We start from the raw sequence: 11085 nt of genomic DNA on the forward strand, positions 1-11085 counted from the left end.
TTATACTCTGACACTTCTACACACTGTAGCAAACCACCTTTGGATAAGATAGCCAAGCCAATGCAGACCCCTAAAGGAAACAAGAACTACGCAGGAATGGATCAAAAACATCCGTTCCCAACTTCTCCAGATGGGGGCAGCAGGTCGCCAGCAGGAATGAGTAGCCTTATTTTGTTTGAACTTAAGTTATTTCATCAGGCTAAGCTGTAACAGTTTTGGTCAGTTTTTTCTTAAGACATGTGGATCTTTGAATCACATCCAGGGCAAGCACCCATCAAGAAAAGTCTTTAACAAGTTTGAGTCAGGAATAAAAAAAAAAAAAAGAGGAAGGAAGGGAGGAAGGGAGGGAGAAAGGGAGGGAAAAAGGGAGGGAGAAAGTGAGGGAAGGAAAGAAAGGGGAGAGGGAGGGAGGGAGGGAGGAAGGAGGGCGGGGAGGGACTGCGGGAGAGCAGGCAGGCAGGCAGGCTTTATGCATCTCCAACTAGATCTCCATTTTCTCCAGAAACGTTTTTTTTTTTTTTTCCAGCCTTCAGCATACTGAAGGGCTTGAGGGCATTACAGACTGTTCTCCCAAATAGCCTCCCTGTTAGTCAATAACATCCACTCAGTCAGTCTGGAACCTCCCACGTGTTACCTGCCAGGTCAAGGACCCTGGCTCTTAGATAACAAAGGAGGAAGAAGTCAATTTCAAGAGAGAAAAATAGGCCTTATGAACGGCTTCAGAAATAGTATGCCTAGTGGGATGCTAAACGACAGAATTAGAGATAGCAAGGTATAGTATTTCTAAACATCTTCAGGAAGGAATATTTAGTGTTTGAACAGAAAATGATGAAAGGCAGGCAAATGCAAAGAATTCTCAAAAATGGTAACAGGAAGGGTGGGATCCTTTGGTAAAATTGGTGGGAGTGTGGTGGGAGAAAGGAATGGCCAGAAAATGGTTCCGGTTTTCAAGCAGCTGGAGGCATTCTGTTGGCATTGGATAGATGAAAAATTAAGATGATGGAAAATGAGAGAGACAGATGTCATCATTTATGCTGCTGTGAGTTACAGGAATAATAGCAAACAAGTCATGTACAGCAAAACAGTAAAAACAGGTTAATTTATATGCCATGAAATCAAACGCAGGATCATTTTAACTTGTGGTTAGATGTTTACATTTAAACTTATTAAAGTTTCCAGGCCGGGCACGGTGGCTCACGCCTATAATCCCAGCACTTTGGGAGGCCAAGGCAGGCAGATCACTTGAGGTCAGGAGTTCAAGACTAGCCTGCCAACATGGTGAAACCCTGTCTCTACTAAAAGTGCAAAACTTAGCTGGGCATAGTGGCAGGCGCCTGTAATCCTAGCTACTTGGGAGGCTGAGGCAGGAGAATCACTTGAATTGGGGAGGCGGAGGTTGCAGTGAGCCGAGATTGCACCATTGCACTCTAGCTTGGGCAACAAGAGTGAAACTCCATCTCAAAAAAATACATAAATAAAAATAAAAATAAATAAATTTATGAAAGTTTCCTATGTAAATACTTACATGAAATGTATTAAGGGAAACATTTCACTTATTTTTAATAAAAAGATATTTCTCTAAATGCCTGAAATATCTTTAGCAGTCATCACTTGCGTGCAAACTGTTAATATACCCTTCAGAAATTATTCCAGTTTGTTCCTTTGGGCAGGTTCAGTAAGACCTCTGCTTGGCCCCATTCTGTGGTTATTTATTCCAATTTACTACATGACCTTGAAAGGAAAAAGCTGAATATCTTTTTAAATAGTTCAGACTTTTTCTCACGTCAGCCTGGTCATTCTTCCAATTATTCTGACTTAATGAGATTTTACGGTTCTTTGCAAAAGTTAACGTCCTAAGCACCTGAGGTAGCTTAGTGGAATTCACCTATGGCTCAAAAATACTAGTGGCACATAGCAGAAAAAGCAAGGAAGACATTTGGAATCAAGACTTTGGGGTGCAAGTCCTAGCTTTGCCCCACCTCCCTGTAAAACATCGGGTATATCATCCCACTTCTCTGGCCTTCAATTTTCTCAACTGTAGGATGACAAGTTTCTAATGCCTTGCTGGAAAACTCCACAATTGTTTGCGATTTGATGATATAAATAAATAATAGCCTCATCATTGTCAATAAATATTTACTGAATGCCACTTGGTGGTATGTTTCCAGCGGACTGAATTGTTAATTAATTATTCCCCTGGCTAAACAGACAGCCGACTAAAATAAGTAACACTGTTCAGAGGGCAGGGAAAATGTTACCACCCTAGACTCAGCCTGGTGCTGAAAAATGAAAATGCCATTCCTCCCCACAGGTACTCTTTTCTAAGGAGATTTGGGTCTGTGGTTTTTCCTATTATGAACTGTTTCTATTTTCAGGGTTCAGAATTCTTTGTAGATTTGCATAAGCTAAATATTCTAAAAATCATCAAGTGAGTAATTTTTGGTTTAGAGTCCTTCATCTACCTAGGAAGGGAGAGAGCTGGCTTCTCACATTTTGAGAATAGGTGAGTGGAATTTGGGAGCTAGACACCTCAGGATTTTTTTCCTTCCATCAAGCCATTCTCAGCAGCTTAATGACTCCCAGATTTCTCTCTCCAGCCTGGACTACTCCCCAGCATTCAGGCACGTGGTATCAGCCTGGCCTGCAGACCCAAGCCAGCGGTCCGTGGCCCGGACCCTGTACCTCAGGCCCCGAGCCCCTTCCCATGGCCATTCAGGCAGGCGCCCCAGGTCTGGAGCAGGTCCCAGACCTGGATCCTGGTTGTCAGAGCACCCTCCTCAAAATTGTTTACATCCTCCTCCAGTGGCTGAGAACAGCCAGGGACAGCTCTGCAATCTAGGAAGGAAACCCCAAGCCTGGACCAGTCAGCATGGGACCCAGTCCTCATTTGTCTCCTTCTGAGTGTTCAGTGACCCTCTACATACCCTTACCACATCCCTCACACCCACCCCACTCCCGGAGTGACCAAGTGCCCTAAGAAGCCTAAGGCTTTATGTTGGCCCTGGTTCCAGGAGGGAGCCCTGGTGATAGGATGGCTTCTGCTGGCAGGAACTGTATTTTATCCCAAGATCTGGTGAGATTGGGCTACCCAGTATGGTGCTGACACTCTGATTTTGGCTGACTCACATCAGACACAGGACAAGTTCAGGACCCTTGGCCCTTGCCTTGAGCAGTGAACGTAGGCCTTCATTGGCTCTCACCTGTGGGGGTTCTGACTGCAGCAATACGTATGGTCTGCAGCACTCAAGGGTAAACAGGAATCTAACATAAAATGAATTACTGACACTTCATATATATATATGTTTGTTTGAGACAGTCGTACTGTCGCCCAGGCTGGAGTGCAGTAGTATGAGTTCAAGCGATCCTCCTACCTCAGCTTCCCAAGTAGCTGGGACTATAAGTGCACACAACCAAGCCGGGCTGATTTTTGTATTTTTGTAGTGATGGGGATTCACCATGTTGCCCAAACTGTTCTCAAACTCTGGGCTCAAGTGATCAGCCCACCTCTGTCTCCCAAAGTGCTGGGATTACAGGCATGAGCCACTGTGCCCAGCCTGTTCCCATATATTCTTGGTAAGACTTGCAGTTGTGGTCATCATCAACAAAGCACAGTAACTACCTCACAGAGAGTCATTTAATGGATGCCAGTATTCAGAAGCATCCAGTGATGCTTAATGTAGCATCAGGAGTAATGATATAACCAGTATTAAACGAATGGTGTTGGGAAGCTACAGAAACAAGATCCATATTGTCTCAATACAGTTTCCAAAGAAGCATGGCATTGTCAGTAATAATGGCATTGCTATGTGTTTCTCACAATGGAAGATATGAAAGTATCACACGTGACAATAAAGAACAAGAGATTGTCCCTGTTCCTCAATAGGGACAGATGGTGTCTGGATACTATGAAGAATCTTTATGTGCACTAATTGGACAACAAGCAGTTACCTCTTCTCAACCCATTATTCTAAATCCTCATGAACATGTCACTCACTATACCTCACACAGGCCCATGAATGTTTAGATATGTTTTTAAATCAAATACATTTAAAAATATATTTTAAAATCTAATTATATAGAGAGAGATAGGTGCTCCACAAAAATATTTTCCCAGAGCTCTCCATACCCAAGGAGCAGCCCAGCTGGACTCTGAAAACAAGGTCCTGATCTTCCCTTGCCCACTTAAACTTGCCTCTCCCACAGGATCTTTCATATTTGAAAATGGATGTTCTACTCTTCTAGTTGCTCAAGCCAAAATCTTGAAGTCATCCTTGACTTTTATCTTCCTCTTATACTCACATTCAATACATCAGCAAAGCCTGTCAGATCTACCTATAAAATGCATCCAAATTTGACTGCATTCCACTTCCTCCTCCATATTTCCTAGGGAGTAATGGACTAAGCTGCCATCATCTCTCACCTAGAATATTGCACAATAAATTTCTCTACAAGTCCCCTTAATTCCTCCCTAGTCTCCCTCAGATCTATTCTCCATAGAGTGTCCTGAATGATTCTTTTAACAACTAAGTCATATCATGTCAGTCATCAGTTCAAAACTTTGCAGTTGCCTCGTGTCACAGATCTTGGGTCATGCACTCAGATGTGCCTTCAAGGAAGGACAGGCTGCCCATCTGTGGGTTATGTGACTCCAGCCCCCAGCTGCCAGCCCCTTCAATGTCAAAGCTTCAGACTCTTTGTTCAAAGTCACATCCTTCCCGGGCCAGCCTGCATCTGATGCCTGAGCAAAGCAAGGGCATAAAACCCTGGCATTCTGGCCTGACTAGTGGCAACTCTGACAGGAGATATTCTCTCCAGAACTCACCACCAGATTGGCCAAGGCATTTTTTGACCTGCATTGCAGTTCAGCTTCTACTTCTGCCCAGTCCTATCTCCTCTTCCTCTCTTTTCACAGGTGTCAGACTGCACTGCAGTCTGAAGGGTGTCTCTGCCTACTCCTGCGCCTTCTCCCTTTAATTTTCACTAGTATTTCCACTGCCCCTCCAGCAAAATCTTGCACTTCTATGTCCTTCTCAGCATGTGATTCCCAGAGGACTAAAAATGGCTCATTTTCCCTGACTGCCCTATGTGAAATAGCAACACACCCCTCTTCTATATTCTCTATCTTCATTGGTGTGCTTATTCTTCTCCATAGTGATTGTTACCACCTGCTGTGCATTTTTGGTCATATTTTATTCATTCACTTATTCATTCATTGTTTCCCCACACATTAGAATATAAGCTCCTCAAAGGCAGGAACTTGACTTTGTTCACTTCCATACACGAGTGCCTAGAATAATGCCTTGGGTATAGTAAGAGCTCAATAAATATTTGATGAACAAAAAAACATGAATGCATATTTGGGAGACCCTTGCTAGAAAGAAGAAAACTTGAAAATTACAGAAACATTTCATTATCTTTTCTCAGACATAAAAATATTAGGAGCTGAAAATGTCTGTGGTTGGCTTACTTCCAAATTTGAACCCAGACTCCCATTCTCTTCATTCCTACATGCACATATTTATGCTTCATATATTTGAGCACCTTATATGAGGCCTGACACTGGACTTAAGGGCTGAGAGGTACAAAGATGCCTTCTGTCAGTTCCTGGATCAGTGAGGGAGACAAGCCCTCACTAAAGGAGTTAAGTGCTCTAATAGACACTATGATTTGGATGTGGTTTGCTCCCACCAAAACCCATGTTGAAGTTTAATTGCCAGTGCAGCGGTTATGGGAGGTAGGGCCTAGTGATGGTATATGGTCATGGAGGCAGATCTGTCATAAATAGATTAATGCCTTCTGGTGGGATTGAGTGAGTTCTTGGTTTCATGGGAATGGATTAGTTCCCAAGAAAGCAAGTTGTTATAAGTGAGCCCAGCTTCTCCTGTGTGTCTCTTTGCACATCCTGCTTCTGCTTTCTGCCAGTAGTTGAAGTAGCAGGAGACTCTCACCAGATGAGCTGCCTGATCTTGGACTTCCCAGCCACCAGAATCACCAGCCAAATAAACCTCTTTTATTTCTAAATTACCCAGTCTCAGGTATTCCATTATAGCAACCCAAACAGACTAAGACCATAAATGCCACAAATGATGCTGTGAAGGCACAGAGAAAAGCTGCTTACACCAGCATAGGGAGGGCTGGGGTGCCCTGAGGAAACCCAGAGAAACACCTCCATTCTGTCCACCTCTTTCTGTTCTTCAGAACCCCTAAGCTCATTCCTACCTCAGAGCCTTGGCACTGGTTGTTCCTTCTGCCTCCTGATCTTCATGTGGTGGTACCTTCCTGTTATTCATGTCTCAGATCAAGTGTCACCCTTTCAGGGAGGCCCTCTGGAATACCTAAAGTGCTCCATCCACCCCAATCCCCTCAACCTCTAAACCTTGATTGGTTAATCTGTCAAGTAGACTTGCTTTACTTTTGTTGTTGTTGTTGTTGTTCCCTTTTTGAGACAGGGTCTCGCTCTGTCACTCAGGCTGGAGTGCAGTGGCACAATCTTGGCTCACTGCAACCTCTGGCTCCTGAGTTGAAGTGATTATCGTGCCTCACCCACCGAAGTGGCTGGAATTACAGGCACGCACCACCATGCTCAGCTAATATTTTTTTGTGTTTTTAGTAGAGACAGGGTTTTGCCATGTTAGCCAAGCTGGTTCAAACTCCTGGCCTTATGTGATCTGCCCACCCTGGCCTCCCAAAGTGACTGGATTACAGGCATGAGCCACTGCATTGGGTACTTTTGTTCTTCATAGCACTTCACATGATCTATTTGGTTATTTAATTATTGTATACACACTCTCTCTTCCTCCCTGTGCTATAAGTCCTAAGAGGACAGGAACCTTGTTTTTCTTACTTATTGTTCCAACTCCAGTGCCTACAAGAGAGGGCCTGACACACACAAGGGACTTAACAATATTTATTGAATGATTATGTGGAAAAATGAATAAAAAGATAATGCTCCTAGAGAGACATAAAGAAAGACTAGTGGCCAGGCTCAGTGGCTCATGCCTGTAATCCCAGGACTTTGGGAGGCTGAGGCAGGTGGATCACTGGAGGTCAGGAGTTCGAGACCAGCCTGGCCAACATGGTGAAACCCCATCTCTGCTAAAAATACAAAAATTAGCTGGGTGTGGTGGCGGGCGCCTGTAATCCCAGCTGCTTGGGAGGCTGAGGCAAGAGAATCGCTTGAACCTGGGAGGCAGAGGTTGCAGTGAGCCGAAATCATGCCATTGCACTCCAGCCTGGGCAACAAAAGCAAAACTCCATCTCAAAAAAGGAAAAAAAAAGTGACTAGAAAGTCAGAGTGTGTGTGAGAGCAAGGCATTCCACATTCAACATTAGGGGAAAAGCTTCTGCAAAGAAATGGTCTGCAATGCCTTTTTTTTTTGGACAGAGTTTCGCTCTTTTTGCCCAGGCTGGAGTGCAGTGGCGTGATCTTGGCTCACTGCAACCTCCGCCTCCTGGGTTCAAGTGATTCTCCTGCCTCAGCCTCCAACATAGTTGGGGTTACAGGCACCCGCCACCGTGCCCAGCTAATTTTTTGTATTTTTAGTAGAGACGGGGTTTCACTATGTTGACCAGGCTTGTCTCGAACTCCTGACCTCAGACAATCCACCCACCTCAGCCTCCCAAAGTGCTGGGATTATAGGCGTGAACCATCGTGCCCGGCCTGCACTGCCCTTTTTTCTTTCTTTCCGTTTTAAAATATCTTGCCCTTTCTGTGAAGATTCCAGAATGCACTACTGTTTTTTATCTCCCCAGGAGTCCCAACATCAGAAGTCTTCAAGTCTGGATAATGGGATACGGGGATTCATTATACCATTCTCTCAACTTTTGTATCTTGAAATTTTTCATAACAAAATACTAAGGAAACAAAAGTCTTGGGGGCAAGTAAGTAATATAGATGTATGACACAGCTCAGTTTTCAGCCCAAAGGTGGAGCCGCATAAACCGGAAACAGCAGGCTCTGCATCAAAAATACTCAAATTTGACCGGGCGCGGTGGCTCACGCCTGTAATCCCAGCACTTTGGGACGCCGAGGGGGGCGGATCACGAGGTCAGGAGATCGAGACCATCCTGGCTAACACGGTGAAACCCCCTCTCTACTAAAAATACAAAAAATTAGCCGGGCGAGGTGGCGGGCGCCTGCAGTCCTAGCTACGGGGGAGGCCGAGGCAGGAGAATGGCGTGAACCCCGGGGTGCGGAACCTGCAGTGAGCCGAGATCGCGCCACTGCATTCCAGCCTGGGTGACAACGAGACTCCGTCTCAAAAAAAAAAAAAAAAAAAAAAAAAAAAAAACAAGAAAAAAGTACTCAAATTTATTTTTCCCGAAACTCTGGTGTGAACTAAACACACCAGAGCCTGAATTCAGCCAGTTAGTGACCCCTGAACACCATAAGGTAAGACATGGATCCCAAATAATCGATTCACTTTATTCTGAAAAATGTTTACACAGAAATCCTCAACCGTCTGGAGACCAAACCTCAGCAATATTGAAGAAACAATTTATTACATATTTTCACATAGCTAAAAGGGCAGATTTTGAACATTCCCAACACAAAGAAATAATAAATGTTTGAGGTGATGCGTATATTAATTACCTGATTTGATCATTATGCATTGCACATATGTATCAAAATATCACACTGTACCCCATAAATATGTACAATTATGACTCAATTTAAAATAATAGGCACAGTAGCTCATGCCTGTAATCAATCCCAGCATTCTGGGAGGCCAAGATGGGTGGATCACTTGAGTCCAGCAGTTCAAGACCAGCCTGGGAAACATGGTGAAACACTGTCTTTACCAAAAAAAAAAATTTTTAATTTGAAATTGCTGGGTGTAGTGGTATGTGCCTGTAGTCCCAGCTACTCAGGAGGCTGAGGTGGGAGGACTGCTTAAGCCTGGGAGGCAGAAGTCACAGTGAGCCAAGATCGAGGCACTGCACTCCAGCCTGGGTGACTGAGCAAGACCTTGTCTCAAAATAATAATAATAATAATAATAATAAAAGCAAATAATAATAATATTAAACAGTACCTCTATTTTCCAGAACCTCACTTCTGTTATGGCTCTGTTTTATGGCAGACTGCTCATTTTCTTACCTTCTCCAAAACTCCCCACAGGCAAGGGAGTTGGTTGCAGCTCCTCCACGCTCCCACTGCAACTTCCAACCATTCCTCTTCCACCCCCTGCACCACCCCATCAAAAGCCTCTTCTCCTCTGAGGATCATCTCTTAACAAGAGCCCACCTTCTTCCCGTCCTTGTTCTTTCAACCTTCTGCCTCCATGTCTCTCCACCACAGTCAGCAAGAGCTTGAACACCTCCTTATGAACTCCATCAACCCCAGCCATCATCCCAGAGAACTCCAAACACCCATGAAGGTGACCCAGCCTGAAGCTGTCTTAGCAGCCACTTTGTCTCCCTCCCAGCTCACCTCAACTGCCCCCACCCCCTGCTAAGCCACACCTGAAATTCATAATGACCTTCCACCCTGAAATCCCACTCTCAGAGGCAGCCTCCCTCCTGAATCCAGGCCTCAATGAGTCCTACTACATCCGGGATCCCCAATCCCTTGGCCTTTCATTCTTTTTTCAATCTATCAGCCCCAATCTAACTTCACTTCTTTTCCTGACGTACCGCTTTGGTTTGCAACCTTAGCTAAATATTAGAATCACCTGGGGAGCTTTCATGACTCAGGATGACTAAGCCGGCTTAATCAATTACATCAGATGCTCTGGGGGAAGGGCTCAACCAGCAGGGCTTTTAAGGCTCCCCCCAGTTGATTCCAACATGCAGCCACGGTGGAGAACCACTCAGTGCCCTGCAACCTGGATTCCATGGTTCATCACTTTAACCAATTTCCAGTGCACCTTCACTTCCTCATTTTTTCTTCTCTGCCACATACTCCCCAAAAGCCCCTCAGCCTTGGAGCAATCCTGCTGCATACTTTCTCTATTCCTATAAGGAATCTGCTGAATTCTGATGGAGGAAAATCACCAAACCATTAGCTTTCTCATGAGAATGAGTCTTACATAAGGCACTAACATAGTGGGATTTGAAGAATACCACCAATTCAAGATCATTCCTTTGGGACACACATTGACATCCAGCTCCTGATTGAGAGCTAGTCCTACCTCTATTGTTACCAGAATAGTGCAGTTAGTTCTTCACTGAGAAAGAATTATGAAATTCTCAGAGCTAAAATAAAGAGGACCCAGTTGCTAACTAGAGACTCCTGTACTTCCAGGAGAGACTAGACTGGTTTGCCAGGTAATATTATGAAAATGTCTAAAAGGAGAACTTTCCCCTTTGGGGGCAAAGATAAGGTTTGATAAAAGACCCCAGTCCCTGGGTTGGCCTCCTCTTCAAAACTAAGGGAGAGGAACTCAACGGAACCAATCCAAGGTTGCAGGTTTCAGGGAAGAGGGAAGCCTTTCCCCTGGTCCCTGCTTGCATGACCTGTGAACACTGTTCTTGCCGATCTACCTCGAGCTACCAGCAGGAGAAGGAACATTGAGGCCAAAAGTGGAATGGTATGATCAGAAAAAGAGGGGCCAGATAACACCCCCTCAAATTCCCAGTTCCTTGACAGTAGAGAACATGAGGCTGCTTCCTCCCTGGATGCCCCATAGTTGGAATCCTGGAAAGTATGTGAGATTGGAGGCCATGGCCTTGTCAAAGCCATCACAGCATGAGGCAAAGAGGCTCTGGCCTTAGAAGAAGGTGGTTCCACCAGCTGGAAGCCCTAAAGCCCTAAAGGGAATCAAACCCAAAGAGTACCAGAGGTAGTCTCTCAAAGGTCTACCTCTGGTCTGCAACCTATCTAAGTCTCTCAAAGGTCTATCTCTGGTACTCTTTGGGTTTGAGTCCCTTTAGGGCTTCCAACCTTATCTCTCAGAGACAATGAGCCCCATAGCAATGCTGACTGCAACTCCACCTCAGGAGGTATCTTTTCCTTTTCCCTCCTCCCTCTCCCCATGCTAGAAGGGTACACGATGGAAAAGGATGGGCTCTTGTGAGAGAACAGCACACACCCTACCCCTCTCTCACTCACACATACAAACACACAAAATCACACACAGTCACTG

The sequence above is a fragment of the Nomascus leucogenys genome, chromosome 2 (genome assembly GCF_006542625.1).
Source record: "Nomascus leucogenys isolate Asia chromosome 2, Asia_NLE_v1, whole genome shotgun sequence".
Lineage (NCBI taxonomy): Eukaryota > Metazoa > Chordata > Mammalia > Primates > Hylobatidae > Nomascus > Nomascus leucogenys.